We start from the raw sequence: 16,481 nt of genomic DNA, 5'->3' as shown, positions 1-16,481 counted from the left end.
GCTACTGATTTATGCACGTTAATTTTATACCCTGCTACTTTGCTGTAGTTGTTGATTATTTCTAATAGTTTTTCTGTGGATTCTTTGGGGTTTTCTATGTATAAGATCATGTCATCTGCAAACAACGAGAGTTTTACTTCTTCGTTACCTATTTGGATTCCTTTTATTTCTTTTTCCTGCCGAATTGCTCTGGCCAGCACCTCCAGTACTATGTTGAATAGGAGTGGTGAAAGTGGGCACCCTTGTCTTGTTCCTGTCCTCAGAGGGATGGCTTTCAGCCTTTGTCCATTGAGTATGATGTTGGCTGTGGGTCTATCATATATGGCCTTTATTATGTTGAGGTACTTTCCTTCTATACCCATTTTACTGAGGGTTTTTATCATAAATGGGTGTTGGATCTTGTTGAATGCTTTCTCTGCATCTATTGAGATGATCATGTGGTTTTTGTTTTTCATTTTGTTGATGTAGCGTATCACGTTGATTGACTTGCGGATGTTGAACCATCCCTGTGTCCCTGGTATAAATCCCACTTGATCATGGTGTATAATCTTTTTGATGTATTGCTGTAATCGGTTTGCCAAAATTTTGTTGAGGATTTTTGCATCTATGTTCATCAGTGATATCGGCCTGTAGTTCTCCTTCTTTGTGTTGTCCTTGTCAGGTTTGGGGATCAGAGTGATGTTGGCTTCATAGAATGTGTTAGGGAGTTCTCCATCTTTCTCAATTTTCTGGAACAGTTTGAGGAGAATAGGTATTAAGTCTTCTTTGAATGTTTGGTAGAATTCTCCAGAGAAGCCGTCTGGTCCTGGACTCTTGTTTTTGGGGAGGTTTTTGATTACCGTTTCTATTTCCTTACTTGTGATTGGTCTATTCAGATTCTCCATTTCTTCCTGATTCAGTTTGGGGAGATTGTAGGAGTCTAGGAATTTGTCCATTTCTTCCAGGTTGTTCAATTTGTTGGCATATAGTTTTTCATAGTATTCTCTTATGATCTCTTGTATTTCATTGGTATCTGTTGTGATTTCTCCTCTGTCATTCCTGATTTTATTAATTTGCGATTTCTCTCTTCTTTTCTTGGTGAGTCTGGCTAGGGGTTTGTCAATTTTGTTAATTCTTTCGAAGAACCAACTCTTTGTTTCATTGATCCTTTCTATTGTCTTTTTTGTTTCAATATCGTTTATTTCTGCTCTTATTTTTATTATTTCCCTCCTTCTACTGACTCTGGGCTTTGTTTGTTCTTCTTTTTCTAGTTCTGTTAGGTGTCGTTTGAGGTTGCTTACGTGAACTTTTTCTTGTTTAGTAAGGTGAGCCTGTATTGCGATGAATTTCCCTCTTAGGACTGCTTTTGCTGCATCCCAAATGATTTGGTATGTCGTGTTCTCATTTTCATTTGTCTCCAGATAATATTTGATTTCTTCTTTAATTTCTTCAATGATCCATTGTTTGTTGAGAAGCGTGTTGTTTAGTCTCCACATTTTTGCACCTTTCTCTGCCTTTTTCTTGTAGTTGATTTCTAGTTTAATAGCGTTATGATCAGAAAAGATGCTTGATATTATTTCAACTCTCTTGTATTTATTGATGTTTGCTTTGGTTCCCAAAATATGGTCAATCCTTGAGAATGTTCCATGTGCACTTGAGAAGAATGTGTAACCTGCTGTTTTTGGATGAAGTGTTCTATATATATCTATTAAGTCCATCTGGTCTAATTTTTCATTTAATTCTATTATTTCCTTGTTGATTTTCTGTCTGGATGTTCTGTCCATTGGTGTTAATGGTGTGTTGAGGTCCCCTACTATTATTGTATTGTTGTTGATGTCTTCTTTTAGTTCTATTAAGAGTTGCTTTACAAATTTTGGTGCTCCTGTGTTGGGTGTGTATATATTTATAAGTGTTATGTCTTCTTGGTGGCGAGTCCCTTTTATCATTATATACTGTCCCTCTTTATCTTTCTTTATCTGTTTTGTTTTGAAATCTACCTTGTCTGATATTAGTATAGCGACACCTGCTTTCTTTTGTTCATTATTAGCTTGGAGTATTGTTCTCCATCCCTTCTCTCTGAGTCTGTGTTTGTCTTTGGGGCTGAGGTGTGTTTCCTGGAGGCAGCATATTGTTGGATCTTGTTCTTTGATCCATCCTGCCACTCTGTGTCTTTTGATTGGGGAGTTCAATCCATTTACATTTAGAGTGATTATTGAGACGTGGGGGCCTACCTCTACCATTTTGTGTCTTGTTTTCCGGTTTTCTTCAGTTTCCTTTGTTTCTCGTCCCATGGTTTAATCTGTTCTGATGTAGAGCTGCTACTCTCTGTTGTTGTCCTTCTACTTATCTCCTCTGCTCTTGGTTTTGTAGCCCCTTTCCTTTTTTGGATTTTTCAGGAATGAGGGTTTTCCTGAGGATTTCCTGAAGAGGAGGTTTTGTGGCAATGAACTCCCTTAATTTTTGTTTATTTGGGAAAGTTTTTATTTCTCCATTGTATTTGAAGGATATTTTCGCTGGGTAGAGAATTCTCGGCTGTAGATTTTTGTCCTTCAGATTTTTGAATATATCATTCCACTCTCTTCTAGCCTGTAAAGTTTCTGCTGAGAAATCTGCTGATAGCCTGATGGGGGTTCCTTTGTAGGTTAGTTTCTTTTGCCTGGCTGTCCTTAATATTTTCTCCTTGTCGTTGACTTTTGCTAGCTTCACTACTATATGCCGTGGAGTTGGTCTTCTTGCATTGATAAAGTTTGGAGATCTATTGGCTTCTGTCACCTGAAGATCCATCTCCCTCACCAGATTTGGGAAGTTCTCAGCCATTATTTCTTTGAATAGGTTTTCTGCCCCTTTCTCCTTCTCTTCTCCCTCTGGTATACCTATAATCCTTACGTTGCATCTCCTAATTGTGTCTGATAATTCTCAGAGAGTTTCTTCATTTCTTTTAAGTCTTGCTTCTCTCTCCTCCTCTGCCTGCAGCAATTCTATATTGCCATCTTCCAAATTGCTAATTCTTTCCTCCATATTATCGGCCCTACTGTTCAGAGCATCTAGATTTTTCTTAATCTCCTCTATTGTGTTCTTCATTTCCAATATTTCTGTTTGGTTCTTCTTTATCGTATCAAACTCTTTTGTGACATAGCTCCTGAACTCGTTGAGTTGTCGGTCAGAATTCTCTCTTAACTCATTGAGAATCCTAATGATGGCTGTTTTGAAGTCATCATCATTTAGGTTATATATCTCATTTTCTTTGGGATTGTTTTCTGTGTATTTGTTACTTTCTTTCTGTTCTGGAGATTTAATGTATTTTTTCATATTGCTTGATGATGTTGATTTGTGCCTCCGCATGGAGATAGAGTTTAGTTGCTCCTTTCACTTGTTTCAGCTGCTGCGGTGGGGGGAGCAGCTGTTTATACTTCACCAACCAGGAACCCTGTTGGTAGTTGCTAACTGGGCCTGGGCCCCTCCTCGTAGCCACAGTGGCCCTTTGGATTCCCTCCTCTGCCGTGGGGGCCGTCACAGGGGGGCTTCAGGCTGCAGGTGCCTACTGTTGTTGCCCACCTAGATGCGCTCTCTCCTTGGGGTCTGCAATGGTGTTATGGGCTTTTCCAGCGGCCAGGGGTGGGATCACTTATATTTGTCGCTCCGTTGCTGTCGGCACCCACCAAATCTCACTTGTCGTCTATGGATCGCAGGAGAGCTATTGGCATCTTCTACAGTCTGTGGTTAGTACACCTAGCTATGCTGCTTTTGCCCTGGGGTCTTCCAGCCTTGTGGCTGGCGGCTGGGTGCCTTCTACTGGTGCTGTGCAGAGGCTTTCCCTAAGGCTGCTGTGAGCCTGTAGGGTTTCCCCCTAGGCTACTAAGCTGGGTCTCTGGAACTCTCTCCAGCCCCAGTCCTCTCCGAGATCTCCGGCAATCCCTAGTCCCCACGGGGCGGGCAACGGCAGCTGGGGGTCGCCCCGCCCTCTGGGCTTCTCTCCGGGCCTCTGCCGGGAGCCCTGAATGCTGGGTGTGGCCCCTCTGCTAACGGCAGACAGAGAGTTTTGTCTGCTGCCCGGGCGGAGCTCCGGCGCTTCCCCTCCGGGTCGCAGAACTGGCCTTTGAAAGTTCCCCCGCCCCGGTCCTCTCCGAGATCTCTGGCAATCCCTAGCCCCACGGGGCGGGAAATGGCAGCTGGGGGTCGCCCCGCCCTCTGGGATTCTTTGCGGGCCTCTCCCGGAGCCGTGAGTGCTCAGCGTGGCCCCTCTGCTAACGGCAGACAGAGAGTTTTGTCTGCTGCCCGGGCGGAGCTCCGGCGCTTCCCCTCCGGGTCGCCGAACCGGCCTTTGAAAGTTCCCCCAGCCCCAGTCCTCTCCGAGATCTCCGGCAATCCCTAGTCCCACGGGGCGGGCAACGGCAGCTGGGAGACCTCCATGCCCTCCGTGTCTCTCTCTGGGACCCTCCGGGCGCCCCGAGCACCAGGCTGGGTCTCCCCGCCAATGGCGGGGAGAGACTCTCCCCGCGGACTCAGGTGTGCAACTCCAAAGTTTCCCTCTGCGTTTAGGAGTAATTGCAGGGGGTTTAGGTAGGGTTCTGGTCACCTGTTTCCACCGTCGCTCCTCTGTTGTGTTCTCGCTCCTGCCCTAGATGTGTGTGGATCCTCTGGGGGCGTCCGTTGGAAGAAAGCCGCTTGTGGGTACTAGGCTGCCCGTCGGGGTCGGAGAGTTTTCACCTATTTCCACATCCTCCCGGAGGAAAGTCCATCCGCCTTCCGATGTATAGTCGCGTGGGTGTCTCAGACGTCCTGAGATGCTGTCTGGATATCCTTTGTCAAGCGATAAGTGTCCAAATAATTGTAGACTCGAAGGGCGAGAGACAAAGAGGACTACTCACGGCGCCATCTTGGCTCTCCCTTCCGGCTGTGTGATCTTGAACAAGTCACTTCACTGCTTTGAGTCCCTGCTTGCCATTCTGTGAAACAGGAATATTCATAGTAACAACCTCATAAAGTAGTAATGAGAATTAAATTAGGAAATAAGCATGTGTTTATAGCAGTGTCTGACCTGGAAGAGGTGCTCAGATTGCATCCCCTGGGCAGTGGCTTAATGTACCTACCCAAAGAGCAATTCTAGACTTATTGCTTTGTTTACTTTGTTAGTGTCTGAATCCCCCTCTGGAGTGGGAACTCTTCGAGGGAAGATTCCCAATGGGTCTTGTCCCCCAGTAAATTCCCGGCATTGAGACAAACTTATAGAAGGGACTTCATAAATATTGAATAGAGGGATGAATGGATGGATAGATGGATGGATAGGTGGATGGATGGATGGATGGATGGATGGATGGGTAGATGAGTTGTTGTATAGGTGAATGGGTGGATGGAAGGATGGATGGGTGGATGCATGGATAGGTAGATAGATGGATGAATGGGTGAATGGAAGGGTGGATGGGTAAATGGGTGGAAGGATGGATGGGTGAATGGATGGACGAGTGGATGGATGAATGGGTGAGTGGAAGGGTGGATGGATGGCTGTATGGGTGTGTAGATGAATGGATGGATGGATGAGTGGATAAGTGGATGGATGGATAGATGAGTGGGTGGATAGGTGAATGCATGGATGGAAGTGTAGATGGGTGGATGGATGGATGAGCTGGTGCATAGGTGAATTGGTGCATGGAAGGATGGATGGGTAGACGGGTGGATGGATGGATGGATGGGTGGGTGGATAGATTAGTAGATGGATAGGTGAATGCATGGATGGAAGGATGGATGGGGGGTAGGTGGATGTGTAGATGGAAGGTTAGGTGGATGGATGGATGAATGGGTGAATGGAAGGGTGGATGGATGGATGGATGGGTGAATGGATGGATGGGTAGATGGATCGATGGGTAGACAAGTGGGTGGATGGATAGATGAATGAGTGGACGGATGGGTGGATAGGTAGATGGGTGGGTGGATTGGTAGATGCAGGGGTGGATAGGTGAATGGGTGGATGGAAGGATGGATGGGTGGATGGATGGATGTATGGATGGGTAGATAAGTTGTTGCATAGGTGAATGGGTGGATGGAAGGATGGATGGGGGTAGGTGGATGGGTAGATAGATGGATGAATGGGTGAATGGAAGGGTAGATGTATGGAGGGATGGATGGATAGATGAGTGGGTGGATAGGTGAATGGGTGGATGGATGGGTGGATGGATGGATAGATTAGTAGATGAATAGGTGAATGAATGGATGGAAGGATGAATGGGTAGATGGGTGGATGGAAGGATGGATGGGCAGATGGGTGAATGGATGGATGGGTAGGTGGATGAATGGAGTGGTATAGATGGAAGGATTCACAGAAGGAATGTAAGTTTTGGTTTCTGAAGACGTATGACCCTTCTGCTCATGTCCCAAGTTCTCTTGCCTCCTTCCTCTCCGTGTCCGTGGCGCAGGTTGCTGTGAGTGTAAAGAACAATAGAATAAGCACATGGCCCTCTCTTTATGGGTGTTATTTTTAGTTTCCATGCTGCAGAGGTCAGAGTGTCAAACAACAAAGAGAAGTCTTTTCTCTCTCGAGGAAAGAATTGGTCACATCTGCGTGGGCTGCAGTGAAGGTGGGTGTTTGTTTGTTTGGCTTAACAGCTATTTGACTGAGACCTCCTGCCAGAGGGAGCCGGCCACCTTTCCTAGAGCTCTGGGCCCTGAGCCAAGCCAGGGAGGGCAGCTCCCTTCACTCCTGAGCTCTGTCGATGCGGCTACGCCCTGCTGAGATGCAATTCCCGCGGACTTTCCCATTGCCGCCAAATGTGCGCCTATGAGAGCTCTGCAGAAATGAGAGTCCTCGGGGCTGGGAGAAGAACAGGAATGGGGAGGTGAAAACATGCTGGCCATGCGCATCCTGTTACGTTAACCCCTTGGGGGAGACCAATATAATACTAACCCCCACGGGACTCCTTTGCCACGTGCTTCTGATGCTCTCTGTCTCAAGCTGTGGAGTCTATTTCTGCAACCTCTTGAGTCTGTGACCTGCTCTGCCCAACAGGATGCGGCTCGAGTGATGCGGTGCGCCTTTGAGGCCGGGTCTGATGAGGCCCCGCAGTTCTCTTGCCCTCTTGGAACTTTGGGACCAGGAGTCTGTGCAGAAGCCCAGTCGCCCTTACTAGTGGATGAGCGGCCACGTGGAGGGGATCCGAGGGGGCCCATTTGACAGACAGCATCAATCACCAGACATTGAGTGCGGCCAGCTCGGACCCTCCGGCCCAGCCAACCGCCCGACCAAAGGCAGCCCTGTGAAGGGGCCCAGGCGACAGTGGCAGGGGATGTGCAGTAGCAATCCAAAGAATCATGAGACGTAAGATGTTGTTTCCAGGGGCATTGGGGGTGGCTGCTGACGCAGCAAAGACTGACAAAGCGCTGTGGTTACAAACAGCCCCGAACTTCAGGGACTCAGACTCTGAGGACTGATGTCTCACTCACGTCCCAGCCTGGTGTCGTGGGGGCTTCTGTTCCGTGCAGGCATTCAGAAACCCAGGGCGCCTCTATATTATGGCTCCATCATGTTCTAAGGTGCCTCCAGCGAACTGTTGGCCAGTGAGGAAAGAGAGCATGGAGGGGGGCCCAGGAGGTTTAGAGGCCAGGCTTGGAAGCAGCTCATGTCACTTCTGCCCCTATGCCATTGGCCAGAATTCGGTCCATAGCCACGCCAATGGCAGGACGAGGGAAATAATTTGGCAGACACTGGCCAGTCGCAGCCCCTCTGCGCCAGGCTCCGGGCTCGGTGCTCTGTACTCAGCATTTTGTTAGAGGCCCACAGCCCCTCTTTGGGGTTGGGGCCATTCAACCCTTGCCTGCAGTGACCCAGTGACCTGCTCTCCGACTTGGGCCAGTGATGAATAAGACAGATACCGTTTCTGCTCTCAGGGAGCTCACATTCCAGAGAGGGAAGTCAGTCTGCAAGTAAGGGAACTAGCACATAAGTAATTTCGGAGAGTGACACCTTCTCCGAGACGTGCATCAGAGTGGAGGTTTCGAGTCAGAGGTGCCTTTGGATGGGGTGCGCAGGGGACCTCCCCAAGGAGGACTAAACTGAGACCTTGCTGTGGAGGCTGTTTGTTGCCTATCATCCACTCTTCCTTTCTACCCAAGAAACAGCCACTTTCTACTGCTGAGTTCAACAATGTTCCTGGCTATATAAGCACGTTTCCTAGCGTTCCTTGCAGATGGGAGTGTGAAAGGAGATGTTAGTAAAAGTTGTTAGATGGAGCTTCCAAGAAAGTTCCTCAAAAGAAGCAAACTTGACTTGGAGGAGAGAGTAGTTTTGCCATTTCCTCCTTTTTCCTGCCTATGGTGCAGATGTGATGTCTGGTGCTACAGCAGCCACTATGGACTATGAGATGAAATGTTCAGAATGATAGAACAGAAAGCCATAAGAAGCCTGGTCTTGTGTGAAGAAGCTTTACTAGGTATGAAAAGGAATATAGTGATGGACCAAGGGGTTGCTTCAGAGAGCTCAAGAATCCACTTTCAAGGACCAGCTTTTCCCTTTTGGGCTTTATGATCTAGATCTTGGTTCTGTGATCGTTACTTCCCTCAGCCCCATCTTCTTTCGAGTGAGCAGATTTATCCTCCTGTTGCTGTCTGAACACACTCCTCCAAGCCCCTCCCTGTAGCAGCACTTTGTGAACCGCCCTCCCTGAATGGGGATGACGTGGGACGTCTACGCCCATGTGAGCTCAGCCTCTTGCAACGAGCACCAGGTCGATCCAGGTGAAGCCAGGTTAAAAACAGATGCGAGGTGAGTATAGTCAATACCCTGGGTTACATACTTGAAAATTGCTAGGAGAGTAGATCTTGAATGTTCTCACCACAAAAAAGAAACAGTAATTACGTGCAGGCGGTAGGGAACTGTGGTGGCAATCGCTTTGCAATATGTAACTTTATCAAATCAATACATTGTACACTTTAAACACATACAATGTTGCGTGTCAATTAGGTCTCAGTGAAGCTGGAGGAGAAAGGACTAATGCAAGGACACCTTAAGGGGAAGAGGTCTGCTGGTGGCCAAGGTGATATTGAAGCCGAGAGAGCATATTTGCTGCCAGGCAACCAGGCTCTGTTTGTGGGAGCCGGGGGGTGGTTACACGCATGCACGCCAGGGCCAGGATCTGTCATTCAAGTCCATCTATTGTCACACTGTGCTGCCACCCGGAGTCACTCCATCCAACTTCCTCGGCCCATGATCTCTATGCTTCCCTCAAATTGCAGAGCCCGCAGGAATCACCCCGATTTTCCAGTCCAAAGCATTTTCTTCTGAGCCGACAGTGGACTCTCAGACTGAGTCACCACACATCACGCAGCTCAGGGAGAGACCTGACACGGGCCAGCAGAGAGTCAGATGGCCGCAGCTCGCATGAGAGGCTCTTCTAACTCCTCTAGAGTCTGTGAGGCCCACAAAGGGTCCCGGAGTCCACCCATCGCCGGAGCTTTGCCTGTGCTGTTCCCTCAGCCAAGAAAGTCTTCGCCCGGCTTTTTGCATGACTGGCTCTTTCTTCCCCTTCAGACCTCAGGTTCAATGTCACCGTCTCAAGAAATAAAAACACGTCCACACAAAAGCTTGTACAGGAATGTTCTTAGTCGTGTTATCCATACTGGCCAGAAAGTGGAAACAACCCAAACGCCCATCAATAGAGGAATGGGTAAACCACATGTGCTCTATCCGTACAGTGGAATATTATTTAGCAATAAAGAGGAACGACGTACCGAGACAGCTGCAATGTGAACGGCCTTTCGAAACATTATGCTAAGTGAAAGAAACCATTCACAGAAGGCCACAGATTGCATGATTCCACTCATAATAAATGTCCAGAATGGGCAAATCCATTGAGACAGAAAGTAGATTAGTGGTTGCTGGTGGGTAGAGAAAGGGGAGAATAAGGAGTGAATACCAATAGGTACAAGACTTCTTTTCAAGGTGATGAAATGTTCCACAATTTGATTGTGATGATATACACAACCTTGCAAATATATTAAAAACTACTGAATTGTACACTCTAAAATGGTGAGTGTCATGGTATGTAAATTATATCTCAAGAAATCTGTTAACAAAAAGTCACCTCCTCAAAGAGGTCTTCCGTGATTTCTCTCTCTGAAGGTGGTACCCTGATGTTTTTTTAGCTCCATCCCTGCTTAATTCAGTTCCTCATCCCGTTGGCCACCACCTGTGATAATTGGGTCTGTTTACATGTGTATTGCATGTGTGTGAGCATGCGTGTGTGTGGTTCTCTCTGTCTAGGAGTGACCTCCATGAAAACAGGGGCCGTATCTGCCCTGTCAGAGCTGTGTCCCCAGCACTCAGCACAGGACTGAATGTTGATTGAATATTTGTTGGTTGATTGAAGGAATCTTGGCATACTCAACCTAGAAGGGTTCTGAGTGCTCATCCCGTGCTCCTCGTTTATGGATGTGGAAGCTAAATGTAGGGGGAGAGGCTCTCTCAAAAGCTTCCCGTGGCTGTGTTTGATTTTTCCCCCTCAGCTATTTTTGAAAGACTTAGAAGTCCGGCAAACCACTGCCCAAGTGGAATAGACAGACTGTTCCCGACTTAGCAGTGAAATGACAAAGATAAATGGTGTTGGGGGGTCCCAGTGGAGTCAACAAGCACGCACTCCCTTCTATGGCAATAGATGGCGTGTGGCCTTATTGTCTATAAATGCCACCCATGTCACTGCCAGGGCCCCGCCTCTGCCAGGCTGTTGTCAGATGCTGCCACAGGGAGTGGGGGCTTCAGCCAACTCAGGTCCTGCCATGGGGGCTGGGTGACAGGGCACAGTAGCCAGGCCTGCCCCATCACGGCAAATTGCTCCTGGGTGAGCCAGCTGGCTCCCAGCCTGCAGAGCAGTGAGGTCCTTTGTGCCTTGAAGTAATTAATTATGCCATATGGCAAGGAAACACAACAAGATTTATAGCAGAGTCAGCGACAGATGGCCTTGAGAGAAAAACACAGATCTGCGCAGAGATGTCAAAGTGCCAGCGTCCCAGAGCGTGGGGAGATGGCGCGTGTGTGTGCGTCTGTGTGTGTGTGCGTGTGTGTGCCAGGGGAGCAGGGAGGGGAGAGACGCTCGGCTGGGATCTGAGGCTCTGCCACTTTTTAGGGACTGCCCATCAGAAAGCAGATACTTTTACCCCTGTGGAATATTTTTTCGCCCACCTCCCAGGGTAGGGGATGAATTGGGCGCTGGCTTCCAGGGCGTCTGTGTGGGAGCAGAGAAAAATGCCAATCGAGAGATACAAGAAAAGGTGAGAGAATCTTGGGGAGGATGGGATGATTTTTTCCGGAAAAGAAAGCGCCTCCCAGCTTCAGCGCTCCGCGTCTCCTTCTGTGTTTTGATCTGAGGAGTGAGCCACCCCCACGCGAGGCCCCACCGGCGTCTCAGACTCTTCAGATCCAAATCAGAACTCATCTGTCTCCCTCAGCCGGCTCTGACTCTAAGCCCCTCTCCACACGCGTCCCAAGTCCTCCTACAGCACAGATCTGACCAGGCCACCCTCCCCTGGCCCCTTCCCAGGGCCCCCGGGACAAAGTTAAACTTCTCTGCAGGGCCCCCGAGACCCCCCACACTCCCCAGCTCCTAGGTTCACCTCCCACCTTCCTCTCTGGCTTCCTCCTATGCCATACCCGCAGTTTCCTGAACGCAGCATCCTATTTCTAGCCTCCATGCCTTTGCAGATGCTGTTCCCACCCCCTGGAATGACTTTCCTCACCCTGCTGGTCTGGATCAATCCTCATTCACCCCAGCTCACACATCTCTTCTTCTGCAGCTCCTCCTCTGCTGGACTTAAGACAGAGTCAAGCAGATTCTCCTCTGTGTGGCCACACAATAAATTGTGAGCCTTGCTCATTGACGGTGTGTATCACTTGGCGTTTACACGTGTGACTCCCCCTCTAGACTTGAGGGCGGGTCCCTGTTTATTGTCTCTTTATCTCCCAGCATAAAACAATGCCTGGTGCATCGTGGGCACCCTTAGGCTTCTCTGCAATTGTGGGTCCTGCATAATCAGTATTTGCACGCTAGAAAGAGGAAAGAGGAGATTGGGTTCTGGCCCTGGGGCCAGGGATGGCCGTCAAAGGTAGAACTTAATGGAATTTCTTCCTCGATGTTGGCTGTGGATGGATGACATTAATGTCCCTATTCATGGCCTCCCTGTACCCACGCCGCTTGTGATGACTTTGAAGCCCCTCCCACCAGGAGGTGGAGTCTATTTTCCGATTCCTTGAATCTGGGCTGCCCTTGTGACTGCTTTGACCAGTGGGAGGTGGAAGTGAGGATGCATGAGTTCCAGTCGCAGACCTCAAGGCACCTTGCAGCTTCCTCTTACTGTCTTGGAACTCTGACCAGCTGCTGTGTGAATGAGCCCAAGCCAGCCTGCTGCAGGATGAGGGACACATGGAGCAGAGATGTCCCCACTGAAGCCATTCCAGACCAGCAAAATCTACCTGATCTGCTACCCAAGTGTAGCCGGTCGCTGCCCAGATAAACAGAACCAACTAGCAGACCCAGATTTGTGAGTTGAATCCATCCTTGTTGTTCTGAGACATTGATTTTTTGGGGATGCATTGTTACACGGCAATAACTGACTAATACATTCTCCAACACAGGCAGGGACACGTTATGTGGTTGCTTGTTAGTAAGCTGAACCTTGCTTGGAAGGAAGTCCAGAATGTGACAGTGGTGCTTGGGCTTTTAATTTTCCTGCTGGTAAAAGAGGAAAAAGAGAGAGAGAATGAGAAGGTGAGCTCACAGCCCTTCTTGAACTTGCCCATTCCCCCAAGTTATGGGTCCTATGGGTTAGCTGGAACTCTAAATGTCAAGTTGTCCAAGGTTTCTCAAACTGTGTTTCCCAGGGCATTAGTCCTAAAGGATATTAGTTGATGTTACTAGGAGAAAAAAGGAAGATATTTTGGTCAAATAAGTTTGGAAAACATTAGCTTCGTGGAAGGTACACAGGCTCCTTGGCTGAATGCCTTGCTGGTACCTTTAATATGTTCATTGTATGTCGTAAGACTGAGAAGGAGGACCTTAGTGACCAATGTCTCCAAGCAGATTTGACCTCTTTTTCACGGACACACTTTGGGAAAAGGTGACCTGGTATAAGCACCCCTCTGGCGTGCAGAACCAAGTCATGACATTCTCGAAGAGTGATGAGCTGGCCTTGACCCAGAGCTGGAAAACGTCTAGAAACTGGTGGGACCTTCGTCCTTGTATTAACAGCTGGGTTCCCTGAGCTTCCATCCTTTGGTCCTTTAGAACACATCTCATCTTTTCTTGCAAGTGTCAGCCCTTCCAAGATCTGAAGACAGTTATCATATCTCCGGCCCTCTGGGCCCCAAGCTTCTCTCCTTTAAGCAAAACATCCCAAGTTTCTTCAACCACATCTCACAAGGCTGGTTCCGAGCTCCTTTCATCTACCTGGATAGTCTCTTTTGCTGTTCTTCATAATTTGAGGAGAGCCAGAACAAAATTCAGTCTCCCAGGTATGCATCCTCACCTCTCTCATTTAGACCTTATACTTCTGTTAATGTGGCCTGAAAAAGCTTTGGCTTTTATGTCCATGACAATGCACTCGACTTGCATTGAGTTTGGTCTGAACAAAAACCCGTATATTTTCCTCACAAGAGCTTTTGTGAAATTTATCTTGCGCTTGTGCAATTTTTGAGACCTAAGTATAAAGCTTTATATTTATCCCTTACAAATGTCATCTTCTAAGATTTGCCTTCTAACTTCTGTTCCGATCCTGATTCTGAAATCCTTCATATTTTCAGGTTTTTGTGGAAGAACTCAGCCTACATCACACGGTTTAGCATATGACCTTTGTAGTGAATATGCGATATTCTTGCTACCCAGAGGCTCAGCCAGTAACAGTGCCACGATATTTCTCTTGGAGATTTCCTTCCTCACTCCTCATATAAGAATTTCAGGTGGAGTTGACTCCACCTCCATCCTAGGATGAGCATGTGACCAAGGCCTGGCCAATCAGAGTGTGGTACTCCCTCCCATCACTGACTGATTAACGGATGGAGACACAAGACGCATCAATCAGAGCTGCTTCCTCAACTTAGGCTGGAGGGGCTGCGAACGGGGAGGGAAATGCCTCATTTTTTCACCAGCTGCTGACAGCTGTCTGGCCATCCCATGGGCGACCGATCTGAAGATGAAGCCAACACAGAGGGAGCTTGGAAGACATGAAAATAGGGAGGGAGTCAGGACCCTGTGACATCCTTTGACCAGTGAAGGCTCAGTGCAGGCAGCGCCACCCCATACGGGGAGTTAGGAAAATTGCCCACCATCTTTGCTTGTCTCAAGGACGCGGACCAACTGGAAATCTTTGGGAAGCTGTATAGGATTTTCTGCTAAAGCTGAACACTATTAAACCCTATGATCCAGCAGTTCCATTCTTAGCTGTATACCCAACAGAAATGCCCGCATATGACCACCAAAGGCCTGAGCAAGAATGTTCACATCAGCTTTATCTTCTAATAGCCAAAAAATAGAGACAAACCATAGGTCCCTCAGTAGTGGAATGGGTCACAAATTATGGTATGTTCGTAGAATGGGATACTGTACAAAAATAAAATTAACTACTCACATACAACATACGTGAATCTCACGAACTCCATCTTAACTGAAAGAAGCCAGCCGCAGAAGAGGATACACTGGAAGATTCCTTTACGTAAGGTCAAAGACAAGCCAAAATAACCCCCGGCGATAAAAGTCAGAATGGAAGTCACCTTCTGTGGGAGAAGGTAGTGAGTGCAGGAGACACAGCGAGGCTTCGGGAGGAGGATGAAGAATGTTGCATTTCTCCGTGCTGGGTCCAGGAGTGTGTCGGCTTCGTGAGAATTCTTGGAGTTACACATTTAGGGTTTGCATTCTTTTCTGCGTGTATATCAGATGTTAACAAACCTTTGCTTTAAAAAGATGACTGGGAAGCGTTCAGGCACTTCTCAGTGGAGGCCAGGGACCAGGCATGCTACACAGTGAAGGAATGTGTGAAGCTCGGGTTGTCTTCCAATGCCCCGCCAGACACTGATTTTGGTGAAAAACTGATTTGTAATTATTTGAACTGGGAGCTGAACCATATCGCCATATCGTATACAAACACAGACTGGTTTTCCTTACTAAAATTTACACTGAATTTTCTGGAACGGAAACTGTAATATACATTGAAGAATTTTATTTTATTTTATCCTGAACTTGACCATGAGCCGTTCATCATTTGGGAAACCCTGTCCCCTACAGCCCCACCATGGGGGCTACGTAAGCCATGGACACGGCCTACCCGGGTCCCTTTATATTTGAAGCTGTCACGTTTATGGCGGACACAGGAATCTCCTGCTCACTGCCAGCCTTTCTTTTCTTTTTTCAAAATGTTGTATTGTGGTAAAATACACATAACACAAAATTTACCATCGGGACCATTTTTCAGCATACCGATCAGTGGTATTAAACACGTTCATAACGTTGTGTAATCATCACCACCATCCATCTCCAGAATTCTTTTCATCTTGCAAAACTCAAACTCTGTCCCCATAAACACTAACACCCTATCCCCTCCTTCCCCCAGCCTCCGGCAACCACCATTCTCCTTTCTGTCTCTGTGGATTTGACTCCTCCAGGTCTCCCATGTGACTGGAATCGTACAGTATTTATGATTTTGTGACCGCCCCATTGCACTTAGCATAACGTCCTCCAGGTTCATCCATGTCGCAGCAGGTGGTAGAATTTCCTTCCTCTTTAGGGCTGCATAATATTCCATTGTGTGGATAGACCAGATTTTGCTCATCCATTCACCCATCAGGGGACAGGTGGGTTGCTCCCACTTCTTGCCCATTGTGAATAAGGCCTCTGTGAACATGGAGGTATGCATATCTCTCTGAGGCCTGCTTTCAATTCCTCTGGGTATGTACCCATCGGTAGAATAGCTGGATCATATGGTAGTTCTATTTTTAATTTTTCGAGGAGCCTCTGTACCATTTTCCCTGGCGGCCGCACCATTTTGCATTCCCACCAACAGGGCACCAGGGTCCTAGTTTCCCCAGGTCCTCACCAACCCTGATTTTCTGTCGTTTCGATAGCAGGCATCCTGATGGGCGTGAGGCGAGATCTCGCTGTGGTTTTGATTCGTGTTTCCCTAACGATCGGCGACGCTGAGCATCTTTTCATGTGCTTACGGGCCATTTGTGTCATTTTCTCTGGCTGCTTTGAAATTGTTTTGTCTTTCGTTTTCAGAAACTTAATTATGTGTCTTTGGTTCATTCAGCCTCTCGAATCTGTACGTTTATGTGTTTTGACAAATATGGGAGGTTTGCAGCCATTATTTCTTTAGTATATTTGTAGCCTCGCCCTCTTGTCCTCTCCTCCAGGACTCTGATGACACAAATATTTTATGATAGTCCCATAGGTCCCAGAGTCTCCTTTTATCTTTTTCCGTCTATTTTCTCTCTGTTGTCCAGATTCGGTGGTTTCTATTGTGCTACATTTCAGTTC

Source organism: Equus przewalskii, chromosome 7 (genome assembly GCF_037783145.1).
Source record: "Equus przewalskii isolate Varuska chromosome 7, EquPr2, whole genome shotgun sequence".
Lineage (NCBI taxonomy): Eukaryota > Metazoa > Chordata > Mammalia > Perissodactyla > Equidae > Equus > Equus przewalskii.
Note: the sequence above shows the minus strand (reverse complement) of the source record.